At 39.9% G+C, this 27,150-nt stretch overlaps 1 protein-coding gene and 1 long non-coding RNA gene across 3 annotated transcripts in view; one reads left to right on the forward strand and one right to left on the reverse strand.

The window, feature by feature from the left end:
- The window catches only part of MARCHF3 (membrane associated ring-CH-type finger 3), a 129,626-nt gene that overhangs the window by 41,427 nt on the left and 61,049 nt on the right, over positions 1-27,150 (forward strand). The gene's annotated exons all lie outside the window — the stretch shown is intronic.
- The window catches only part of LOC118521659 (uncharacterized), a 94,299-nt gene continuing 84,181 nt past the window's right edge, over positions 17,033-27,150 (reverse strand). Inside the window, exons 5-6 of one of the 2 annotated variants that reach the window (XR_013445851.1) lie at positions 18,031-18,117; positions 17,033-17,135 (exon numbers count right to left, since the gene is read on the reverse strand). This is a non-coding gene — a long non-coding RNA (uncharacterized LOC118521659). Of the gene's footprint in view, positions 17,136-17,875; positions 18,118-27,150 lie in introns of those variants that run through there. The other variant, XR_004910231.2, reaches the window with a different exon arrangement.

The raw sequence follows: 27,150 nt of genomic DNA on the forward strand, positions 1-27,150 counted from the left end.
TTACTAAAGCAGACCACTGCTTTTGCATAGTTGATTTGGGGTATGCACTTTTGTCCATATTCTGGTCTTTTCCTCGTCTTCAAGCTGCAGTTCCCAGTATGCACAGAACTGACTGCACATGGGACCTGATTATCTGTTGGTGACCCAGATGGAGTCGGTCACTCAGGGCCACCTTTGCCCCGGCCCTTTCCGACCTTTAGGTTGGATGCAACATTTTATCACGTTCCCTCTAAAACAAATCCAATTGCAAAAGTATTGGGAAACAGGTAGGTTTTACTGAGGGTCTGGGAGATAGTGTGAAAATTTACTGCATTTCACATCAAAATGCCCATCAGACAACCCTCACCTGCCAAAGCTTTTCTCTTTCAAAGGCCAGACCCTCATCTTTCCTCTATAGTTCTTTACCCACTCTGTAGCCTATGCTAAATCAGAGAATGGAGCTCCCTAAGCTTCTGCAATTCTGCTTCCTCATTCCTGTTATTTAATACTGGGTGAATTATGAGAAAGCCTCCGCGCTAAGGATGACATTTTTGTTTATACCATATTCAACAAGCAACAAGCTCTCTTTAGTATTCATGCTATTTGTGGTGGGATTGAAGGAAGTTAAATAACAAATGTATCTTCCTCTCCTTCCCCACCCGTACCATACCAGCTTTATTCTTCACTTACTACCTTGAAGGCATCCTTGATATTAGAACATGGAAATTCATCTCTCATTTTTGGACAGCTGCATAGTATGCCACTGTATACATGCAGCATGATGCATTTAGCCATTCCTGGACATTTCCTTTGCTTTTTTTTCCTATTCCAAACAATGCTACAATCAAGCAAATATTGCACACTTGTGTATCAGTAGTATAAATTACGGGAACTGGTATTTCTGTGTCATGAATATGTACATGATAATGTTTAGTAGATACTGCTGTCCAGGAATTTGTCTTCCAACGGACTATGTAAAAGAGACTATTTTTTTCCCCTAAGATTACCTCATTTTATGTGTTTGTTTATTCATGTCCCACCTTGATTCAGTAAGGGTTTAAGGTGGCTGGCAGGGAGATATAAATTAGAGGCAGATGGGAAGGGAAAGTGCAAAATAAAGATAAAGACATAAAATGGACTGGTGAGTAAGGGTGTTGTAAAAACTCATTCAAATTCATTCAGAAAAAAATCCATTCAAATTCATGCAAACCAGGAGACCCTTAGGTTTGGCACTAAGCTTTCCAGCAGCCAATGCAAAGAGAGGAAACTGATCAGTTAGAGAATCACAACCAAAAACAAAGCCATGGCTTGCCAGCCTCATAAAAAATACTGTACACTGAGACAGTGTCCTCAGCAAGGGGACTTCCTGTGACCCCCACAGCCCCCCTGTATCTGCCCATTTTTCTTTTTTTTTTTTTTTAAAGATTTTATTTATTTATTTGACAAAGAGAGAGAGGTAGCGAGAGCAGGAACACAAGCAGGGGGAGTGGGAGAGGGAGAAGCAGGCTTCCCGCTGAACAGGCTCCCCGATGTGGGACTCGATCCCAGGACCCTGGGACCATGACCTGAGCTGAAGGCAGATGCTTAACGACTGAGCCACCCAGGCGCCCTGCCCATTTTTCTCAGACCCAAAGCAGAGCCCGGCTGTTAGAAGTGCATGTGCCGTTTATGTCGGGTGGGGTGGCAGCCTGGCCAAGGCTGATAAACCAACCCCCTGCCTCCCAATGTGGCCAGATAACAAACAGGGTGTTTACGGCAGGCGTCGGCACTCGAACACACAGACCTGCCTTTCTCTTAAAAGCTTCTGGAAGTTGCCTTGAAGGATGAGACCAGAAGTCAGTCTGGGCCAGTGTGTGTAAGCCCAGTCAGGAAAGCGCTCCTGCAGGCATATACCCAAGCAGGACGCGTGGGCTGCCTACTGGGTAAGCAGGCAGAGGGCTGGATAGATGTGTTCTCTATGCTGCCCAGGGCTGGGGGGCAAGGATCCCCTGAGGGAGCGAGGAGCCAGGGGCCACCTGTGGAAACGGCCAGCCTCGCAGAAATCACCAAGGGGCTGAATCCCAAACAGAGGTTCCGATGGCTCTATAAGGAAGCTCTGACCCAAAGCAAAGGCAGTGGATCTGGATAGCAAATAGCAGAGGAGTTAAGGGACAGCTGGACTTGGACGTGGATTTGAAAGCAGGGCAAACTAGAGTGGGTAGAAAGCAGTGGGTAGCCAAGGGTCAAGGCTGGCAAAATATAAAACAAAATGGATTGAGTCGCATAAGATTTTGTCCCCAGACCCCACTGAGCTGTGGATAATGTTACCCACAAGCTACCGCATATTGCGTATGGACCACCAGACAGGTCCTGGAGAGGACTTCTCAAGAACGTATCATGAGCAGAAAGAAAAAAGAGTTACGAACATGTGTCTCAGCCCCATGAAGATAGCGGGGTAGTATTTCCTTTGTCATTGCCTGGATGACAAAAGAGAAGAAAGTAGGAGAAAGTTATCCAAGGGGAAGAAGAAAAAAAACAAAACAGTGGACCCCTGATTGAAGGAACTTTGTTCGATCCTAACCCTGGGGGGCCACTGGAGGGAGAAAGGGACGTAAGGACAGCAGATAACTCCAAAGGGAGTAAAAGGAACCAAAATAAGCACTGGGAAATGCCTACCGGGGATGTGATAGGGCATGGGGAGAAAATGAGTTACATTTGGCAGTTAGAGAAGACTGATCTGACTCAACGGTCTTTACATTCCCTTGATTCCTTTCAAGTGCATCCACATGAACGTTGACTTTCGAACCATGAGTTTTAGCCAGTACAGCTGTTCTGGGTTTTAACTTCACCCACACAGATCCTGACTCACGATTTACCAGCCTTCTGCCCTTCCCATCGGTCAGCTAACAGATTCTGCTTTTGCTATACCCGGGAGAATGGCCTCCTCATCCCCACGTTCCGCGTCGCTCCAGGCTAGCAATAGGAGCTTCCCAGCATGTCGGGCTTACTGTGTTGGCCAATGTGGCTGAGGAGGAAATAGGATCCCAGCTTTAGGTTCTGGTATAATTTCACCAGAATATTATACCAGTGGAAACAGAATTTGAACTTACGTATGGGAAAACATGATGTGGTAGTAAAGTTCATGGTTGGACTACTGTATTCTACTTTGAAACAGATTTAAGAAGGATTCTGTTAGCCAGTGACTTCAGGGATCACATGAACTTAACTTTTCATTAAGACTTTTAAGTCATAGATAAAAATGAATTTACTGGAATAAAGTGCTCAGATTGTGACTGAATATGTAAAAATTAATAAATGGACCGCAGGTTACCAAAAAAGACCCTTTTTCTTATTGTCCAAATGTATCCATACATTTAATGTGGTGATCTGAAATCTTGGTCAGGACTCCCTCAAATCTCTTTTTAAATGAGTTCATGAGATGAACACTGCTAGAAAGGTGCCACCTTTGATCAACATAATGATTTTGATGTGAAAACCCTCAATTAAGGCTCTTAACCATTTCCTTGGTAACAGGGAGTTTTGAACAAAATATAAGAGCAAGAGTATTATAAAAAGGTTACTTATTTTACCCTCCCCCTCTGATTATCCAGAGAATAACAAAGCCAAAATATGGAGGAAAGCAAGATGCTCTCTTAGCTAAAAAACCAAAATTCAGAAGAACATAGTGGTGAGGCTTCTCCCTCCTTGGGGGGCAATTTCAGGACTTTGTCCCCCTTAACTGGGTGTAGCCTTGACAGAGGAAGGTGGGGGCCAGGGGCCCAAACCATCATCCCCACTCATCAGACCCTCTTGGGAGGAGGGTTCCCCATCCATCTTCTTTCATTCTGGGCCCATACCCTAAAAAATAGTTTTGCTTAGTATTATGAGACCTCCTTCAGTCCCCAGATTAGACTACTCTAGTGTCTAGCTAGGTGAGAGGCTCAGACGCCGTGGGCATCAGGAGCAGTATGACACACCCCCCCCCGCCCCGCCCCGGGCCACCAGCTGTGCACATGCATCCCCTGCAGGTGGAAACCTTACTTCCTCACACTTGCTCCACCCGGCAGGAGCCCCAGAGAAGTGGAATTCCACAGGGCTGGCACTCACTCAGCGCTCCACCAATGACAGGCTGCTGCAGATGTGTTTACTCACTCCGTGTGACCTAGCATGCAAGCATGTGGACACAGGTAGTCACCACCCACCCGCCGCCCCCACCCCCACCCCGGCAGCCTGGAGAACTATGCAGGTCAGGTTGTGAAACAGCATCCATGGTTATTTAGAAAGGAGTTTGGCATTCACAGGAGGTTGGTCTTGTTTTAAACTCTGCTCAATGCACGAGTAGAAAACAGTCAGGATGATTACTCTTGATTCTCCCTAACATCTCAAGGGAGCTACAGGCCATGTGATTCTCCAGGGAGACATGGTGGCATGGAATGGGGTCCTATACCCAGGCTGATGGCAAAAATGACTAAAGAGTGTGGGGAGAAAATACTGAAATTGCCAAGTAAAAAGTGCAAATATGAGATTATAAATATATCATTTGTATTCAACATGAAAAGAGAATATATTTTAAAACTGACACGGTATCATGCGATGTAAAGAAGTAAGTATCTAAGGACACCTGGGTGCCTCAGTTGGTTAAGCGACAGACTCTTGATTTCAGCCCAGGTCATGATCTCAGGGTCGTGGGATAGAGCCTGCTTAAGATTCTCTCCCCCACCCCACCTTCTACTCACACTCCCTCTCTCTCTCTCTCTCTAGGATAAATAAATAAATCTTAAAAAAAAAAAGAAGTATCTAATTTTCACTGGGTATGGGGGGAAATGCAGTATATAAATCAAGCAGAAAACAAATTTTCTCCATTGCTGGAGGGTATTTGGGATTGGTATCTAAATCTTCTTAAATTTACAAATTTTTTTTCAGTGTTGTTTTTTACATCTTGTCCTAGACACTGGACCTCCTTTCCCTAAGATCTGGATACTTTTTTTTCCCCTCACTCAAACGAGAGGCCAATAAATTCAAGCATACAGTTGTAAAAGCCTGTCTCCCCGCACTTACATTTTGACGGCAGCCGCAGAAGATGAAACCAGCGGGGGATGTAAGTGGATGATGGTAAGACTGTACCAGGTGGGAGGAATATGCTGATGGGGGAACCTGGCCCTCAATTAATGAATGACATCAACGCCTTTCATGTTGAACGGCACACCCGAGGGCTGGGTGAGACAAGCAGGAAAGAAGAGAAAGATCCCATCTTGTTAATTGACCTAATCGCAACCTCCTCCCCCAGAACTACAGATGATTTATAACACAGAACTTCCTCCAGTGTCATCAAACTGCCTCTCCCAGAAACGACACCGAGGAGTGATCGTGAATAGTGATAATGAATGAGGAGGCACTTTGTCCCTACCTCCTGCCATTCTTTCCTCTGTGAACTTACTTAGGGAAAGCTGATGTGAAACTCACTTCTTGGTTTGGGTTTGTTTGTTTGTTTGTTTTTTTGTTTAGTTTTTTTGTCCTTTCATTTTAAGCAGTCACACCCTCCGTTCCAAACGGAATGCCGATCCCGCCGTTGTATTCTTGACTTTGTGATTCTGAATGTTGGGCTCTGGAAAGTGGCAACAGTCATGGTGGAACAGGAGCGGGTAATGAGAGCTTTTGGTCTCGGAAAGGGAAAAATAGAAAGAGCAGCTCAGAATTGCAGGACCAGGGAGTCTGGCATTTTTTCCTCATATTTCTAGGTGATAGACAAATTGTTAGTTACCACATGTATAATTTATTAGTAATTGCTCTAATTTGCCTCCTAAGTTTCTAAGTTGCTGGTTCACGGAGATCAAGTGTTTTGTCCCTATAAAATAGGAATCATGTGATAATTTAATGAAGTAGCTGGCTAGTTAGGGTGATTTCTTTGCAAATGCAGTTATGGCCATTGTAATCTAGAAAAGAGGAGGAAGGGATAACAGAGTCAAACTCCTTAGAAGCCTAGTGACTAGTATCACTCCCTGGGATTAAAATACTACACACACATTTCTTTTTGTGGACATATGGGTGCTAGGACAACTGGCTTATCTTGGGGTTGGTTTGCAGTCTATTTAAAAGAAAACGTTTCCTTCCTTCTTGGAGCATGGTAAGGGCTGAATACCAAATCCCTCCTGTGGGGGGTCTGGGAGACCAAGGGCTGGGGAGTGTGCAGATGACAGCAGAGCAGAGCTGAGCGTGGATGCTGTGTGCAGGGTTTGACATACAACTTCTGTTTCTTCTTCTTAAAGCAAATGTTCCGCTTCTCTCAAAAAGTAATTAGCTGACTTCCAGTACTGTTTTAAGGACCTAAATGCAAAATGTATTCTTGTGGCCAGTCTGTCAGATTTCTCTCTGTTGCTGGATCTCTGCAATTTATCCACAGAAACATTTCCTACTTATCTTCTCTACTCAATAGCCAAACAAGCTGAGGTCTCTTTCTGTCTCTGTGCCATCAGCAAAATTGTCAACTCCCTTCTGTTTGCTCAGCTCTGTTCTCGCCGATTTGTAAGAGGCAGGAATGCAGCTTAACATTTGGTTCTCAGGTTTCAACTTACGGTCCTGAAAATGGCAGGAACTACGAAAATGAAGTTTTTAGCTTACCTTTGAGAACATTGGAAATAGAGGTGACAGAATAAATGTGGATTGCTCAGGCCATTTGGAAAAGTCACTCCTTTGCCCAATTCAGCTGGCAGACATCCTGGGACTGATAAAATTTCATTAGCAGCTCATCAGAATTTAACTTAGACCCAATCTGTCAACGTCACAGCCACATCTCTCAAGGGTACCATTTGGCCACAGGTCAAATCCATTATCACAAACACAGTGGATGTTTCGGTATAGCATTCCTAACTGTGGCCAGTGTGTCCACATGCATCGAATAAGATCAAGTATCAAAAAATTTAAGAAAAACAATGTAACTTAGATAACCCCTGCTACTTTTATGGAAATCAAGACACTTTTTTAAGTGACCAAATGGCATTTGGAAAAATGACCGCACTCCTGGAACCTGAAATCAGGCTGTCAGTGATTAAGATTTTAAACCAAATTTGGAAACTATACTCATGGCTTCCTAACTTCCTTAGTGTGCTATTAGCATGTTCATGACCAAGGAGAAGCCCCAGATGAGTCTTATGGCTTAATGCTTGCTTGATCAATGTTCAGGAAGCAACAGGGCAGGATGGGCAGCCCATTTATCCTCGAAGTGTGGTCTCAGGGCCAGTATCATTAACATAATCTGGTAGCATATTAGAAAGGCAAATTCAGGGCCCTACCCCAGCTTACTGCAGCAGCATTTCTGGGAGTAGGGCCCAGGAATCTGGGTTTTTACGAGCTCTTCTCATGATTCTGATGTTCACTCAAGTTTGAGAACCACTGGCCTCAGGGTCTCTGGAACAAGCTGTCAACTGGCAATTGATGGATTGTGGTTCTATCTACACAGTTTTCTTTCTGCAGAGGAAAGAAACATGACAATCCTGCTATCCTTCTTTGGTTGGAAGCTAGGTCCCAGCTGCTGATTTTGGCTTTCTTTTCTCTGCAACATTTCCCAATACGTGGATCAGAACTGTGGGGCACCATACACTGAAACTGACTTAAGGTGACAGTTTGTATTTTAAACTTGGAACTTGTAAGGAGCTCCTCCTAAACTTGTTGGGACACTTTTAGTTTGTTGGTACTAAAAAGTAACCATACACCTAAACAATAATACACACTTTTCCTCAATCAGCTCTCTGAACATCTCAGCCATCTGTAATACAGCAAAAAACCAGAAAGTAGATAAAAAGACCTTTCATCATCCAACACATATGTTACAATAACTGCACACCAAAGCTCATTCCTTTTAAAGAAATTTTTGGAGGATGCCAAAATCTACTTAGTCTTACTCTCTAAAACTAGTTGTGCCTCAGAATCACATGAGAAGCTTTTTAAAAATTCACATGTGCAACACCTAAATGTAAAAGCTAAAACTATAAAGCTCTTAGAAGAAAACTTAGGTATAAATCTTCACAATCTTGGGTTAGGCAACCGTTTCTTAGATATGACACCTAAAGTACAGACAATCAAACAAAAAATAGATAATTAAAAATTAAAACCTTGGTGCTTCAAAGGACACTATCAAGATAGAACGTGAAGAGACACTCCACTGAATGGTAGAAAATATTTGCAAATCATTTATCTGAAGAGAGCCTAGCATCTAGAACATACTTTTTAATAACCTTCAACTCAACGATAAAAAACCCCCAAATAACCAGATTTTAAAATACATGAAATATTTGGACAGATATTTCTCCAAAGAAGATGTACAGATGGCCGATAAGCACACAAAAAGATGCTCAACATGGAATGTGTCATTAGAGAAATGCAAATCAAGAGCACAATGAGACGCCACATCACACCAGGATAGCTAGAATCTCAAAGATGGAAAACAGCAAGTGTTGACAAGGATATGGAGAAATTGGAACCCTCACACATGACTGGTAGGAATGTAAAATGGTACAGTCACTTTGGAAAACAGTCTGGCAGTACCTCAAAAACTTAAAAATGGAGTTACCATATACCCAAGAGAATGGAAGACATAAAAACTTGTACATGAATGCTCACAGCAGGCTTGCTCCTTAAAGCCAAAAGGTGGAAAACAACTCAAGTGCCCATCAACTAATGAATGCATCAACAAAATGTGGCCTATTTATACAATGGGATATTACTCACCCATAAAAAGGAAGGAAGTATTGATATATGCCGTAACGTGGATGAAGCTTGGTAATGTTAAGTGAAAGAAGCCAGACACAAAAAGCCACATATTGTGTGATTCCGTTTATATGAAATGTCCAGAATACACAAAGCCATAGACACAGAAAGTGGATTAGTGGGTTAGTGGTTGTCAGGGGCTGGGGAAAGCGTGATGGCCGCACAACTTCGTGAAATACTAAAACCACTCAATTGCACACTTGAAAGGGTATATTGTATGGTATGTAAATTCTGTTTCACTTCTTAAAAAACATGCAGCAAAGTGGATTTAGCCTGTGGGGCCATAGTTTTCCAGTGCCAGTTTAAATATATACAAACATATTTCCATAACAAAAAAAGAATGTATGATATATACTGAATTACATACTAGCACCACGAAGGATGGGGCCTGGGCATCTGTAGTTTTGACAAGTTTCCAGGTAATTTACTTGAAACCAATCAAGTGCTGGTTGGAAAATCAATAGTTTGGGACCACTGCTCTCTATATAGTTATTAGTCTGGTTATCTTAGAAGGTTGGAAGAGAGGAAGGCATTTTCTATGGGGAGACAAATAGACTCTAGGAAAAAAAATACATACATATATATATATATATTTGCTGACAGCCCAACAAGACACAGTAAAGAATAAGATGCAAACACAAGGGCATAAAAAGCTCAGTGTTCTGAGGCCACTTAGCATAGAAGTAAATAGTCATAGGTGCCATAACAAACCAAAATCATTGCTATATTACAACTTTTGATATTCATAGTGATGACCTGGAGGCATTCAGAGAGGATTAAATTGTGCTCAGTAGACGTTATTTAAGGCATGTGGAGGTAAATACTCATTTTAGGAAATAGCATTTTAAGAAAGCTCCAAGTAGTAAAACCTCAACAATCGAGGAAATCTGATTATCCAGGTAAGGTTGTTTAAAAAATCCTTAATAGCTTTATTTTAAAGTCTTCTAATTTTTTTTTCCAGTTGGCTTTCACAAACAAAAATCAATCTTGCAACTAAGGAAAAATAACAGGATATAAACTTCCTGAAATGAGCATGAGACACAGAAAACATCTGAGGGGAGAGAAACCGAGATGGAGGAATTTTTGTTTTTCTAATGCCTACTCATTTCTAAGCCAGTAGTCATTTTATTTTTTTTTAAATCAACTTCATTGAGGTATAATTTATATATAATAAAATATTTTAAGCATGTAATTTGGATGCCTTTGACAAATGTGTACACACACCCGTGGAATCGCCATTCGAATCAATACACAGAACATTTCCATCTCCTTGGAATCATGTGCCCCTTAGCGGTCACTCTCCCATCTGTATACCCACCTTGCCCCAGGCAACCAGTGATATGATTTCTGGCACTATTGATTAATTGTGCCTCTAGAATTTCAGACAGACTCCTACTGTGTACATCCTTGTGTCCAGCTCCTTTCAACACAATTATGAGGTCCACGTATGGCGCCGGTGTGTGTGATTAGTAGTTCATTCCATGTTGTTGCGAGGAGTATTCCTTCTGTGAATACACCAAAATGTATATACCCATTCATTCACCTGTTGTTTTCTGTGGGGGACTATTGGGAATGAAGATGCCCAAGTCTTTGTATGGACCTGTGTTTCCATAGGTCCTATGCTGGGCCATGTGTTAAATACATGTTTAACATAATGAGAAACTGCCAAACTCTCTTCTCCAGTAGTTTCACCATCTTATACTTCGACTAGCAATGCAGGACAGTGCCAGGAAAAGCCCAGAACCTGGACCCACACACCGGTAGAGAGAAAATTTTCACTCAGTGATTTCCATCTCTCCTTGGCTCACTGTTTTTCTACTGTTGTAGGAGTTTCACCTCATATTTATGGAAACTTGAATCTATATGACTCCAAACACTTTGTAGGTTTCAACCAGCATTAGTACTGATATACTGTTAATTAATTATCTATATAATTATCAGCATACTATATATTAATATGCTGTTAATAAAACTAAAGTTTCAAGCAAAAAAATATTTTTCTTGGCAGTGATAGCTAAAAACTGTTTCCAAAACAGCATTTATTTATGTTCCTTTCTAATAAGTGGGCAATGACTATGAATGAATCCTTGACCATTCAACATCTTGGCAGTTTTTATTGTTTATCCTTTTGAAAGCCGATTTTCTGTGGAAATCAGTGCCTCGGTTCACGAAAGAACAGCAGTACAGTTTAGCATTTAAAGAGCTCGAGTTAGGGGTGCCTGGGTGGCTCCATCGGTTAAAGCATCTGCCTTCAGCTCAGGTCATGATCCCGGAGTCCTGGGATCGAGCCCCGCGTCGGGCTCCCTGCTAGGTGGGGAGTCTGCTTCTCCCTCTCCTCCTGCTTGGGCTCTCACTATCTCTGTCTCTCTCTCAAATAAATAATAAATAAAATCTTAAAAAAAAAAAAAAGCTCGAGTTAAAGAGGTAGTCAGACCAGTATGAAAATTGGGAATTCTTTCCATGGGCCTGTTCTTTACCATATGGAGCTTTGGTTCCCTCATCTGCAGTCTTGGGGGTAGGGTCCTAAAGACACGTATCTCATAGAATTGTTCTGAGGACAATGATCTCATGTAGGTAAAACCTTTGGCAATGTTCCTAGCCCATATTTATTGCTCAACAAATGGAAGCTTTAAAAAAGATGTGTTCCAATGTGATTGAAGAAAAAAGTCATCATAGGAAACACAGGGTTAGTTCTAGAATGTAAATCCCCTCTCCTTGCTTTGACCAGGAGCATGCTCCCTCTCTCCCTTTGGAAGTCAGGGAGACTCGCATTCCATTAGCTGCCAATCAGCACCATCCTCTGCTCCCAACAAGGTCATTCCTCCCCATCCTCTGTTCCTGCTGGGGCTGGTTAGGAGGAGCAGTGTGTGAACCTTCTCTCACCAGGTTCTAGTCTGGCTCACCTGCTCAGAAGCCTGGACTCAAAACTGGCTCACCATGCTGCCCTCTGCCTTGGCTGCTTCTACTAACCTCACATGGAAACATCCTTCTTCCTTTCAGAACTTGACCTTAGCCTCCCACATGTTCAGGAGACGTATCAGACCTATGGGCTGACAGATTAAGAAGCATCTGTCTCTGGACCCCAGCCTCAAACAACCATAATGGGACAATAGGAGAAAGCGCACTAGATGCACATCTTAAAATCCCAGAAAATCATTTTTTAAGTTTAATTTTCCAAACACATGGACCATAAGGAAGAGAAACCCTCCGGTCTCAGGATTTCAATTTAAAGACCATTTGGTAAATGTTTCTCTTTGCACCTGCACTTAGGGCCTTTATGGAATAGCTAGCATTGCATCTTCCCTAGCTCCTAAATCTGGAGAAACTGCAGTCTGTCAGGAGGTGAATAAATCATACCGGTAAGTAAGTTAATTAAGAAACGGATTGTGTTTAGGTGTAGATAGCAAAGAGAGCAACGAGGGAAACTCAGGTTAACCAGCATTATGACATCAGACTACTGACTCAAACACTGCATTGAGGCAATTCTTGTTACCCTCCCCTCTGTGTGTGTTATGCCCTTTGCCCTATGGTGTTAGTTCCACCCTCAGGCCAACAACGCATGAGGCATAGCAAAGGGGAAGCTGGGAGGAGGGCAGAGGTTACTGTCTGGCAGTATCTGGGTGAGGTCATGCTAACCCTAGTTCCAGATCCTTCTGGCAAATACCCTATAAAGTATCAACTGAAGGATGGGCTTGTCATCTCTGGCCACTTAGCCCAAGCAAACAGCTAGCCCACTCAGTGAGTCCCCTCAGCTAGAATGGGGGGAGGGGTGAAAGAGTCCAATTCTGCATTAAATATTGAAAATAGGGCCCAAATTAGGAGTGCTCTTTAGAGAGGTGCATTAGGCTCTGATCCTACCCTGAGGCATGTTCTCTGTTCCATGGAGAAGAGAGAATGACAGAAAATTTTGGTGAATTATTTTGATGAGCTTCAAGAGTTTGAAACCAGTATCCTTGACATTTTGACATCCTACTGTATTTTTCTTTGGTCTTCCTGACAGAAAGGAAAGTTGAGGAAGAATCAGGATTCTCTACTTGCTCTTCTTCCACTGCTAAAAAACTCACTAGATTTTTTTCTTGCAAGATTTACCAATTTAAAAACTAAGTTTAAATTTGTCAGTTTCTTGTTCTAAAAATGTTTAGTGTCTTAGATCAAATTTATCTCTTGTTAGTTCAAACGAATAAGTAAATCTCTGTAGCAAACATCTTTTATGGCCATTTACTCAAGCAGAAAATGCAGGTACTTGGTTGGTTTTTTAATTTTCTTTTTTAAGGTGGCATTTCCCTTTTTTTGCCCAATAGTTAGCAGTAACATCCTAAGGACTGTGTGCCTCCTTGATAACTTGGACAAGTTACCTCAGATTGGTCAAACCTCTATTTTGGCTTATATAGGTATTACTACTGATACTGTCTAGGTTTGTCCTACAAAAATACCAAGGTCAATGTGTTTATTACCCTAGTTTATCTTTTAAAAGAGAATTGCATTTTTTTTAGGCCTCCTTATTTGTGTTTAAAAAAACGTATTTCCAAAATTCAGATATTTTTTCTCTAAATAACTATTTCACAAAAAAAATTGTAACAGTTCATAAAAACACTTTCCCTTCTACATGGACAGTCATACCTGTAGTCAGTCTTTGCTCGCTTGTTTAATAAACAGAAAGGGCTAGAAAACAGGTGAAAAGTGCGTCAGGTCCCTACTCTGTGCCATGCACCGGGCTAAACATTGCCTTCGCTACCTGGGCAATTCTCACAAGAGTCAATAAACAATGATAGGTGCTATTATTATCTTAACTTATATAGAAGAAAATTAAACCTTAGAGAACACTAACTTGCCCATAGTCACATGGACAGAAAGGAAATCTTTTGTTATTAAAAAATAATAACAAAATGGGGCACCTGGGTGGCTCAGTCAGTTAAGCAGCTGCTTTCGGCTGCAGTCAGGATCCCAAAGTTCTGGGATTGAGCCCCGCATCAGGCTCCCTGCTCAGCGGGGAGTCTGCTTCTCCCTCTGCCACCCCTCCCGCTCATGTTCTCTCTCTCTCAAAATAAATAAATAAAATCTTTAAACAAATAGTAAAATAACAAAATGGATTTGGTAATAAATGATGGAATCACAAGTTCATACTTAGTTCTACTATTGTTGCTGTTCCTGAAAGCACGTAGTTAATACACATGCACAAACACGCATACATTTGTAGGGTCCTTGTTATATGACCTTGACGCTCTCATTTTCCACATGAAGAAGTAAGGTCCACGGAAGTGAAATGACTAAGCCACCGGGACAGTTAATTGAATTTCAGAACCCACCGGCAGACGCACATTGTGTGCCTCCTGGGAACACGAGTTCTTAAGATGTTGGCAGTTTGTCCAGAACTCCCTTCCCTCAGTTCTTACACATGCAGCAAAACTGCCGTGCTCATGGCATAAACCGGTCCTGGTTTCTTCAGGTGATGCTGCCACCCACTCTGCCCCATAGGACAAAGAACTACACAGGGTATGCATGTTCCGTGTTCGGATGCCTGTTTGTTTACCTCATGGAAGAGTAACCATGGTAGCTTCATGCTGTCACTATCGAGCCTGTCAATATAATTGTGTAGTGATATCACTGGAGTTGTGAAACAATCATTCACATCCGTCCGTCCTCGTGTTTATATTTAGCCGTGACTGCTAATGATGTGATTATAGGATATAAACAAGCTCCACCCAGAGTGAGCCCAAATGACGAGATGATTACCTGGGGACCTAGGGTTACTCTATGCATGTTGCACTAGGAAATGAAAATATTCAGCACAGACAACTTTATTGTGACGATAAATTTGGTTTCCCACTACTGTCACTTCAAGCCAAATTATGTATGTTTGATGAGGCATAATTTCTTATTAGGGTCACAGAATACCAGAGGACACTACATCATGATGGGATCATAATTTGAATTTTAATCAGGTTTTTGGTTCATTCCCCAATACTAGCTAATGAAATTAATTCCATACCATAGTTATTCAAATGAATAGGGGACAGCATAGGACAAAAAGGGAATAAACTGTATTGCTTACCACAAAAAGTAATGCACTTTTATAATAGTAAGTGTAACTGTTGGCATTTTTTTCCTGACCTTTCCATGAACCATCTCTCATCAGCCTTGTGGTGGTCACTTGTCCAAGACAGATGTCTGACTCTGAGTTTTGGCATCTCTGATTAGGGATTTAACATATTGAATTCAGCCTTTTAATGATTCTCTAAAATGTTATTTTGATAACCTGCATGCCAAGCCTGCCTGTAGATCAATGTTCCTCATTTCTGACCCAGAGAACGTGTTGAAAGCTTTCCAACAAAATATCATTACTGAAGTGGAGAGAGAATTGAGGGTAACAGATTGGTTTGCTCCCTTGTACCTACTGTATTTCTCTCTTTTCTTCATCTGGCACACCCACGATTCAGACATTTAGAATAAATGTTTATAACCAGAGATGCCATTAAATGCATGAAGTCCTAGCCGGAATAGCCTCTAACACATGATCTTATTGTCTGTACTAACCACACCATCAGCTACCTGAGAATAATATAGGTAATAGGAAATTGAGTTACCTGAATAATGAGCCATTTTTCCTTAAAACTAGCCACCTTTAATACATTCTGGGGAGTACTTAGCTTCTAACCAGAGTATTTAATATCTGGTCTTTTTTTTTTCCAAATCACAGTTACATGTTTAAGTATATGGACAATTAGAGTTTCATAAAGGTTAAAGAGTCAGATGGAATAAGCCAGTGGAAACAAGGTGATAAATTTTGAATATTAAAACCATGGTATCTGCCATGCTACCAGATAGTTCTTTCTTTTTTTAATGTGTGAAAAATGGCAAAATATCATTACCGTAAGTGGCTCGGGGGCCTAGCAATATATTGTTTTTCTGAAGTATTTAAGTCATCAAAGCAGTAGCAAGAGGTCAGTGTCTAATGTTGCTTAATAGCTGGAGGCAGGTCAGGATGATCTTAGACTTGTTTTTCAAAACATTTTCACAAGGGAAAAATATTAATACAAAATTAAAAAGGAAAGTTTTAGAGTTTGCATAAAATGAGCAGAAATAAGATTTATACTCTGCCTCTGAAAGGGTATTGAATATCACTTCAATTTGCAAATATTGATACAGCTGTCGTATTATTTTCACATTGTGACAATTTTGAGTTTTCTTCACTTGAAACATTGTCCCAGGGGGCACTGTGACTGTTAAACTAATCTTTATTCATGATTTATGCAGCCTGAACTCAAATCTCTGACACAAAATTAATAAATCATGTGCCGATGGAGAGAATGGCAGAGACTGTAAACAATTTGAAGAACAATTTCTAAGTGGTTGGTACCACTTAGGCCAACTTGTAGTTTATGGAAATTTTCTAAAGTTATGAAAACTCTTAGGACCTCGTGGAAACTGCAGTAATTCATTTTCTTGCCTGATTTACTCCCAGATGGGCTAAAACCAGGCTACACAAGTGATCTATGGTCAACTCACCCTTTAAAAGATAACTATCAAGGAATATCACGTAGCTTGACTTCACAGCACACCAAAACTCTAAGTCAGGCCATCCTGCTGCTATTTATGTCCATTTGTTCTTCCTGTTTTCTCAGAGGAGCTTTTAGAGTATAACTGAGTATCTCTGTGGAAATATAACCAAACAATCACCTAGGAGACAAAGGTACGTTGTTAATCAGTCCCGGAAGTGACGCTGATTGGAATACCAAGTAGGGCTAGCCGTCTGTTAGTTCCTGAGTTGTTTTCCACCACAGTATATAGTCATCACAGCTTTAAGAACACCCAGGAATTGTCAACTGTGATTACTTACCATGTGATTATTTTTTAAATAAATATTATTTTTTAGAACAGTTTTATATTTACAGAGAAATGGCAAAGATAGTTAAAAAAAAAAGGTCCCATACACCTCACACCCGGTTTCCCCTATTATTAACATCTTAAATTAGTATAGCGTATTTGTTACAATTAATGAACCAATACTGATGCATTCTTATTAACTAAAGCTTATACTTCATTCATGTTTCCTTAGTTTTTACCTAACATTCTTTTTGTGTTCCAGGATCCTGCCCAAGATCCCACCTAATATTCAGGTGTCATGTGTCCTTAGGCTCCTCTGGGTTGTTGTGACAGTTTCTCAGACGCATTCCTTGTTTTTGACACCCACTGGTCAGGGATCTTGTAGAATGTCCTTCAACAAGGATGTGTCTGTGGTTATGAGTTTGCAAGAGGAAGACCACAGAAGTCAAGCACCAGTGTCATCACACACGAAGGGCATATGGACTTATCACACGGTTGACGTTGAACGTGATCACCTGGCTGACAGTGGTGTTTGCCAGGTTTCTCCATTGTAAAGTTATTCTTCTTCCCTCTTTCCATTCAGCTACTCTCTGGAAGGAATTCCACCATGCTCAGCCAACACTTAAGGAACGGGGAGTTATGCTCTACCTCCTTGAGGTCTGAGGGTGTACATAACTTATTTGGATTTCTTCTGCGAAGGAGATGTGTCTTTTCTCCCTCCCGCTTCCTTGATTTATTTATTCAGTCACTTACTTGTCTAAGTATGGACTCAGATTTTATACTTTGGCTTATAGCGCAATACTACTTTATTTGGTTGCTTAGATTGTTTCACCTTTAGTCACTGGAGCTCTTAGAATTGGATCCTCTCTGTCTCTTTGAAATAATCCTACCGTTGTGGGGTTTTGTTTTTTTGAGGTGTTTTTTATTTTTTTAGTGATTGTTTGTTTTTAAGTTAATTGTATCTTGCACATAAAAGTCAGCCAAATTGGTAGTTATCAACTTTTCTCCTCTATGTGCCAGTCATCAATCAACTTCTATTCAAGTGAACAAGTGGCATTTTTTAAAAATCTGTCACATTTGATTATTAACCAGAAGATTATTCAGTACCCTTGATCTTTCTTCCCCTTTTCTCTACCACCCAGTCATGAGACCCTTTTTGGATTCAAAGATAAATCATTTTAAAAGTAGTGATAAACAGAGTAGATCAGAAGTAATGATGGACACAGAATAAATGGAGTATGAAGAATTCATTCACAAAAAAAAACAAAAAATACAGAATACAAAAGCAGTGGGCTTTTAGGAATAAAAAAAATTGAACTCTTATTTTTTAAAAAAAGCTGAAAATTCAAGATAAGTAAGTATACTAGACCATTTCTTAAACTAACATATGTCTTAATATAATCAATAGCAGCTGGGCGAGAGAGACAACTTAGAGCACACTAAATAGTAAACTGAAAGAATAATAAACTAATGGTAAACTAATACCTCATTAAAAGCAGGAGCAAGACTCCCTTTTCACCATGATCATTCAGTATTCTGCTGGAAACCACAGCCCACCCAAGAAACCGAAATCTGTGGAAAGAAGGAAAAAGATAGTCATTATTTATAGGTGGTATTTCTGTTTACCTAAAAACAAGAGAATCAACAAAAATATTAAAAATTTAATAAAAAGTAAAAACCTATATACAAAATAAATCAAAATCAATAGCTTTTCTGTAAATGAGCAGTAAGTGTTTGTAGAATATAATGGGAAAGTTCCCATTTACTAAAGTGTAAAATATTCAGTAACAATAAATCAGTACTTAGAAAACTGTTTTGCTAGGGGAAATAAAACTCAAATCAATTCTATGTACCTAGATAGGAAGACTAAATATTTTCAAAATGTAATTACTTTCTATGTTATTCTCCAGATTAAATACATTTAAAAAAAAAAAAAAACTCAACTTTAAAATGGTGACTCAAATTTAAAAAAACAGCAAACCCAAGAAGAACAAACAGAAATGATCAGTAAAATGTGGAAGACAAGAGATGTCTACCAGTTACTAAAATGAATTATAAAGCCTTAATAACTTTGAAGTGTGATGTTTTTCAAATATAGATTAATGAAGCAGAACCTATGGCAAGATTCTAGTATGTATAAGGATTTACTGTAGAAAAAGGTGACATATAAATGAAGAAGTTATCAATAAATTAGACTCAACCAGTTGGTAAACCATTTGAAGAAAATGAAAGTTGGCTTTTGACATCACACCATACACCAAAATAAGTTATAAATGTATTGAAGAATTTATGAAATCATAAAAGTCACAGAAAATCAGATGAATATTTATCTGCTCTTGGAATGAAGATTTTTCTAAGTAGAGGAATAATAGAAGATAACACAGAGAAGAATTTCTAGTTCTAGTTTTAACTTTTTTTTTTAAGATTTTATTTATTTATTTGAGAGAGAGAATGCAAGAGTGAGAGACAGAGAACACAAGCAGGGTTGGGGGGGCAGAGGGAGAGGGAGAAGCAGATTCCCTGCTGAGTAGGGAGCCCGACGCGGGACTCCATCCCAGGACCCCGGGATCATGACCTGAGCCGAAGGCAGACGCTTAACAGACTGAGCCACCCAGGCGCCCCTCAAGTTTTAATTCTAAAGCGTTTGTGTCAAACAGACTATAAACAAAACTAGAAAACAATTGACACAATTTTTTAAATTAAATACATATAACAAAGAGTTAATATCTTTATTATATACACAGAACTCACTAAGAAAAAGGCAACAGTGAAATTGAAGATTGGGGAAGTGATGAGAGTAGACAAATCAGAAAGACAAATCACTACGGCCAAGAAACACATGATCAAGTTTTAAAGGAGTATTTATTTGCTTCATATTTATTTATTTAAATATTTATGTCAAGAAACTCCAATAATGAACCACCATCCTGAAGCTGTGAATGTGAAAAGACAGTTTAAATGAAACCCAGTCTTGCAAAGATTCGGTGAAATGGGCAGTTTCATCAGCTACTGGTGGAAGTAAAAATTTGACTGAAAATATAAACGTTTAGGGGCCTGAGCATTAATGGAGACAGGACTGGAAAGTAGGCTATGATCCTAGTCCAAGCTTGGTAGTTTCTAATTACCTTGTGTGTGAACCTGAACAGGAAGTCTAAGATCTCTGCATCTTCGTTTCTTCATGTTTAAACAAAGAGGTCCATTTAAAAAGATGGTCAATGTGAAGACAAAAGAAGTCCTGAGACTAGGGGAAAGATGGGAAATTTAGGGAGCAGAAGGAAATTGTTTTTTAGAAGAATCTGACTAAGGGGCACCTGGGTGGCTCAGGTGGTTGGGCGTCTGCTTTTGGGTTGTGGTCCAGGGGTCCTGGGATCAAGCCCCGCGTCTGGCGAGTCTGTTTCTCCCTCCTTCTGCCCCTCCTCCCCACTTGGGCGCGCTCTCTCTCTTTCTCTCTCTCAAATAAATAATAAAACTCTTTAAAAAAAAAAAATCTGACTAAAATCTCAGGTCCATTCATTGTAACGTCATAGAAACCCCAGAAATAATCATCAAAATATATGTGGGAACTTGGCAGAGGGTAGACAAGGCACTTATTTTTAAATAAGGGAGAAAAGGAAGGATTATTTAATAAATGATTTAGCTCTCATTATGAAAAAAGAAAGGTAGATTAATGCCTCATCTTGTACAGATGGGTCATTTTAGATGAATTAGGGGCCTGCATGTGTAAAACAAACCTTTAAAATCATTAAGAGGAAATACAGGGGAGAGTATCTTTATGACTGTGGAGGGGAGATTATTTTTCAGTCAGTACACAGAAAGGACAGTTCATAAAGGAAAAGATTACATTAAGAAGTAAAACTCTTTTATGCAAAAGCCACTATAAATAAAGTGAAGGCACAAACCCTGGACTGCAAAACTATATTTACAACACATAAAACAGAAAATATCTTTTTTCCAGACTGTATATATAGTGAACCTTACAAATCAGTATGAAAAAGACAAACAACTGACTACAAAAATGAGGAGCAAAAGATACCTTCAGGCAGTACACAAAGGAGATTTAAAGGACCAATAAATATAAAAGATGCTAAGCCTTACTAACAGAAGAAATGCTTACTCAAACACGGAAGTACCATTCCTCAGCCATCAGAAAAGCAGAAATAAAGAAGTATGACTACCAAATGCTGGGCAGGATGAATGGAACAGAGAATTTGCTCAGCTTGCTGGGCATGTGATCTAATACAGCACTTTGGAGAGCAAGTTGGCAGTACGTGGTAGAGTTGAAAATGTGGTCTATGAACATGCACTTCCACCCCTAGAAATATTTGCTAGAGAAACACTTGCAACAGAAGCCCGGTACAGGGATATTCACTGAAGTGTTGTTTGTCATGGCAAAACCTAACATCTGGTAATGGAAGAAAGATAAAATATACTATGTTCATATTTTGTTTCCATCAATGCTGTGTCCCCAGCCACCAGAACAGTTGCAGGAACATTTTCGGTGCACATAAGTATTTGTCAAATGAATGATCATAGGGATGCTCACAGCACTTAAAAATGAATAAACGGGATCCATATGTATCAACATGGATAGATTTTAAACAAAGCATTGGGTGAACAAAATGCTTTTGGATTATGTATACTATGGTACAAATTTAATACACATACAACAGTATTAGGTACTGTTCATAGATACTGACATATGTAGTAAAAATATTAAAACATGGACTCAAAGAAATCACACAAAATTTATAATGGTGGTTGCCTCTGGCAAGGAAGTGAAGGATGGTAGGAAAGAGAAAGAGGGAAGGAGAATGAGAGTAGGGGTAGGGGTTGGGAAAAAAAAGGCCACTTCAGTTGATCTCTATAGTCTCATTTCTTTTAATAAGAAAGTTATCTGAAGCACAAATGACAAAATGGAAACTTTAAAAAAATTCCAAAGGTGCCTGGGTAGCTCAGTCGGTTGAGTGTCTGCCCTGGACTCAGGTCATGATCCTGGGATTGAGCCCCACTTCGGGCTCTCTGCTTAGCGGGGAATCTGCCTCTCCCTCTGTGATCTCTCTCACTCTCTCTCTTTCTCTCAAATAAATAAAATCTTTAAAATAAAATAAAATTCTGAATTATAAATAGATAGGTGTTTATTTTCTCTATTTATAAAATTTTTAAATAAAAAGAGTATTTTGTATCCATAAAGTTGTAAGAGGTAACTATATAAATGGAAGTAAGGAATGAAAAAAACCGTGGAAATTAAAAATACAGTGGATGAAATTTTCAAAATTCATTTACTGAGTTTAAAATAAAGTCAAGTAAATATCCTAGATCTTAAAAAGACAAGAAGATATGAAAGAAAATTTAATGGGCATGGACACCCAATCCTAGAAGTCCAACATGTGATTACTTAAGAGCTCCAAAATGAGAACAAAGACAAGAGAGAAATATGAGTATTTAAAGAAATAACACAACATTTCCCAGAACTTCAGATTAAAAGGGCAAAACTCTATTAAATTCTGAATATAAATGAGAAAGAGTAGATGTTAATAGTATTCAGAGTGGGGTGGGAGGGGGTTACTTACAAAAAAATAAGAATTGGACTGGGATTTTATTTCATTTTATTTCCAGTCAGCAACTCATAAGAAAAATGAATTCACAGTTCCGAGGAAACTAGATTTGAAAACTAGAATTTAAATATCATTAAGTTATCAATATAAAGGCAAAACAAAAATTTTAGAAATCTCTGGAATAAAGATCTCTGGGGGAAAAATTGTTTGAGAATATTCTCTAGCAAAGGAAGGAGAGAACCCAAAAGAGAGAAAGAAGAACATCCAAGAAAATATTGACCCTAATCTCAAAGAGTACAATGAAAAGAAATCCTAGGGTTGTGGCATGTTTGGAAAACAGTATGTCTGAGTTATAACATGAGTCAGAAAGCAACAGGAAGCATGACTTCAAGAAGAATGTGGATTTTCTGTAATGATTTGATTAACCAGCTGTATGATCTTAGCATTAAGGTGAAAAATATGCTACTATTGTCAACAAGAAGAAAAAATAAAGGCAATTCAAACTGTCAGGAAAAACAAAAGCCTCCATAAGAAATACATAGTCCAACTATGGAGCAAATGAAAATGTGTTTTGATTTAGGGCTGTTGGTAAAAAATAAAAATTTTAAAACACACCTTGAGGTACGTTCTCTTTCAAGAAGTATGGTTTAAGGAACCCCACATCTCCTTCTGTCAGTGTCCAATCACACTACTTGTTCTAAAGTGAATTCTCTCTCTAGAGATTCATTATATTAAAATGCCCTTTCGTAGAATTTATTTCTAAGCAATCTGTGGAAGATAAGTGATTACAGACAATTAAGTCATAAACCCTAAGAATGCGAAACTAAGGATGTAACTGAGACAATCTGAGTGAGAGATGGAAGAGAGGAGCAACAGAGGGAGGTAAAATGGTGCCAGTTTCCTCAACTTACACAACAGGGGGAGCTTAAGAAATACTGGTTTAAATTGATGAATTAGGGGTGCCTGGGTGGCTCAGTCGTTAAGCGTCTGCCTTCGGCTCAGGTCATGATCCCAGGGTCCTGGGATCAAGCCCCGCATCGGGCTCCTCGCTCTGCGGGAAGCCTGCTTCTCCTTCTCCCACTCCCCCTGCGTGTGTTCCCTCTCTCGCTGTATCTATCTCTGTCAAATGAATAAAAATCTTTAAAAAAATAAATAAATGAATAAATTGATGAATTAAAAAAGAAATATTTAGGACTATTATTTAAAGTTATAAAGTTAGCAAAGAACATAAAAGTAAAAAATATAACAAAATTTAGGGAAAGGAAAAAGGGGGGAAAGGTAGTGGGCTAGATTTCTAATTTTTTAAAAACAGGGAGTTAATTGATAGTGCTTAAATTTGATAAACCAAGAATTGTTGCAAGTGGTTATCAGGACTAGGAGTAGTTTATGAACTAGAGGTGTTACGATTCCATTTATACCCTCCTTTAATGAGTCAATCTATATTACCATGAGAATACATCACTTTTATAATAAATTTGAAAAGGGAGATAAAAATTTAAGGTTCTCTCTGCCTTGCTGATTCCCTCCCCCACTCGTAAAAAGAGTCTAGCTGGAGAAAATGCAGGAGCTTGCTTTTGAATTTGTTTATGTTGTAACTTCTGTATCCTTCTTAGATAGTTATGCATAATACATTTTCTATTTCTTAATTCAGGGATCATACTGTATGTACTATATATCATTTGGTAATCCACTTTTGTCATTTAAGAATAAATGACTTGGGGCTCCTGGGTGGCTCAGATGGTTAAGCGTCTGCCTTCGGCTCAGGTCATGATCCCAGGGTCCTGGGATCGAGCCCCGCATCAGGCTCCCTGCTCAGCAGGGAGCCTGCTTCTCCCCCTCCCTCTGCTTCTCCCCCTGCTCATGCTCTCTCTCTCTCTTTGTATCTCTGTGTCTCGAATTAATAAATTAAAAAAAAAATCTAAAAAAAAAAAAGAATGACTATTTCATATGAGTCAGTATTCTTCTGCATATCAATCTTAATGTCTTCTTGGTATTAATTTATTCATTCAGCCAGTCAATATTTATTGATGCACAAGGCACTATTTGAGATTCTGCTTGTCCACTTACGTGGACAAAAATTTCCGAATTCAAGAAGCTTCCATTTCAGTATGGGGAAATAACAATTATCACAGTAAGTGAAATATAGATCATGTTGGAAGCTGACACATACTACAGGGATTAAAAGATAAGGCAGGATGAAAGGGATCAGAAGAGCTAGGAGGGTGGTAGGGTGTTTGAAATTTTCACTGAGAAAATATTTGAGCAAAGCCTTGATGGAGGTAAAAGAGTAATCCAGAAAGACATCTGGGGAGAAAGCTCTTACAGAACTGAGATATTGTTCACATTCTATAAAATTCATTCTCTTAAATGTACAGTTCAGTGGCTTTAGTATATTTATAAAGTTGTACAACCATCACCACTATCTAATTCTGTAACATTATCATCAACCCAGCAACCCCGTCAACACCCTGTACCCATGAACAGTAACTTGCCATTGGCCCCTCCCCAAAGCCCCTGGCAACCACTAATCAACTTTCTGTCCGTATGGTTTTGCCCATTCTGGACATTTCATGTAAATGGAATCATATATTGTGTCTGGCTTTTTTTACTTAGTATAATGTCTATAAGTTTTATCCAGGTTGTAGCATGTATCAGTACATCATTCTTTTATGGTTGAATAATATTCTCTTATGTGGATATATCATATTTGTCCATCCATTCATCCATTGATGGACACTGAGTATTTCCACTTTGGGGCTTTTAGGAACAATGCTGCTTTGAACATTCATGTACAAGTTTTGGTGGGAACCTATATTTTTGATTCTACTAGGTATATAGGAGTAGAATTGCTGGGTCAGATGGTAACTCTATATTTAACTTTTTGAGGAACTATCAGACTATTTTCTGAAGTGACTGTGCCAGGAAGAAAGCATTTAAAGCCAGACTGAACAGTTAGTGCAAGGCATGTGTACAGCACTGCAGTGAGGCCACTATGGCTGGAGTGGTAGGAGATCAAGATGGAATAGAGAGATAATGGGGGGGAGGACTAGAATGTGTAGGGCCCTTTAGGCCATTGTGAAGAACTTGGCTGTTATTCTGCGAGAAATGGGGAGCTATTGGAGGGTTTTGACCAAAGGATGATGTGACCTAGCTCCATTTTTAAAAGAATCAATATGGCTGCCTTGTGGAAAACAGACCATGGGGGAAAGAAGATTAGGAGACCATTGTAGTAAACCAAGCAAGAAATGACAGTGGCCCAGACCAAGCTGGAAGCAGTGGAGGCAGTGAAAGTGGTTACATTCTGCCTCTGTCTTGAAAGTAAAATTAAGTAGATTTTCTGAAGGATCTAGTGGCCGTGGTAACAGAAAGAAAAAAGTCAAGAATTACTTATCTGTTGGCTGCTGAAGAATCTGGAAGGATGGAGATACCATCAACTGAGATGAAGCTGGAAGTTTTTGTTGGAGGTGGTAGATTCAGGAGTTCAGCTTTTGACATATTATATTGGCAAAGCGGAGATGTTAAACAGGCAGTGTGATATACAAGTATGGAGAAGAGAGAGGACTGGGATGGAGGTAGAAATTTGGGATTAACCTTGTCACCGGTTGACGATTATGAAAGAAGTGCATGTAGACAGAGAGGAAAGGAGGACCATGGAGAGCATCCTAGGGTTCTCTAGGGTAAGACAATAGTGAGAAGGGGAGGAATAAAGAGCATCAGGGAGACAGGAGGAAAACCAATCAAGTGTGATATCCTGAAAGCCAAGTGAAGGAAGCATGTCAAGGTAGAAGGAGAAAATATTAGGTCAAAATGCTGCAGAGATCAAGTACAAAGAGGACTGAGGATTGATTAGATTTAGCAACATGGAGACAATTGGTGACCTTGACCAGCAGTTTCTTTGGAGTGGTACTGGCAGAAGGCTCATTGGAATGGGTGTAGGATAGAAGGAAAGGTACAGAAAGAAACTCTTGAGGGTTATGGATAGTTTCATTATCTTGATTGTGGTAATGCTCTCACAGTATATACGTATATCAAAACCAGTCAAACTGTACACTTTAAATATGTGCACATTAGGATACTTTAATTATACCTTAATAAAGCTGGAAAAGAGAGACAATGGGAGGACAGAAAGAAACCACTTTTGACGAGATTTGCTGCAGGGGGAGCAGAGGAATGAGGTGTTAGCTTCAGAACTGGGAGAAAAGAGGATTTTTTGAGGTGGGAGAAATAACTACATATGTGTATGCTGTTGGGAATGGTCCAGAAAGAGAGAAACTGATGATGTTCAAGAGGGGAGAGTTGCTACAGGGAATTGTGTAGAGTAGATGGGCCTGCTAGGGGTGGGGATCTAGTGCACAAATGGAGAAGGAGGCACACAGGAGGTACATTTATGGAGACAGGTGGAGAGGCTGTGTCTACAAGTACAGATAGCAGTAGCGGAGGAGATGGAGTGGTGGGAGTCCGTGGACGTGCTCTTTAGATAGCTTCACTCTTCTCGGTGAAATGGGAAGCAAGGTCATCAGCTGAGAATGAGGATAGGGGAGAAGGTGTTGAAGGTTTGAGGGGAAAAATGTCAATGTGAAATAATTATCAAGGAGAGTGAGACTGTCTAAAGGAATGGAACAATTGCTGGGCAGCATTTGGGGCTCAGTGAGTCTTGTGGTCATGAATTCCCATCCACTGCATTTGTGTGGTTTTCCCCAGTCATATTCAGCAGCAAGGACATAAGCAGAGTGTTGGGAAAGAACTAGATCATGCTTTTGTCAAGAGAATAGACAGGCAAGAGAGGTAAAAGTTGTGGGTGCGTGCAAAGAGATGGATCATAATGGTGGACCTTTGGTTTAAACTGGCTCAGGAAGGAAGAAGGAACATCAAGAGGGTGAGGTAGAGTGAAAAGGTAGAAGATTAGATGGATTAGATGTCCCAGGGGAGTTGAAAGATTGTTGGGAGTTCGGGTACTGGAGGGAGTGAGCTGGAATGGTGAGGCGGGGGTGGTCAGACTGGGACACATGACACTGCATTCCATTATATGGATGTACAGAGTTTGTTTCAT

Source organism: Halichoerus grypus, chromosome 2 (genome assembly GCF_964656455.1).
Source record: "Halichoerus grypus chromosome 2, mHalGry1.hap1.1, whole genome shotgun sequence".
In the NCBI taxonomy this organism is placed as follows: domain Eukaryota; kingdom Metazoa; phylum Chordata; class Mammalia; order Carnivora; family Phocidae; genus Halichoerus; species Halichoerus grypus.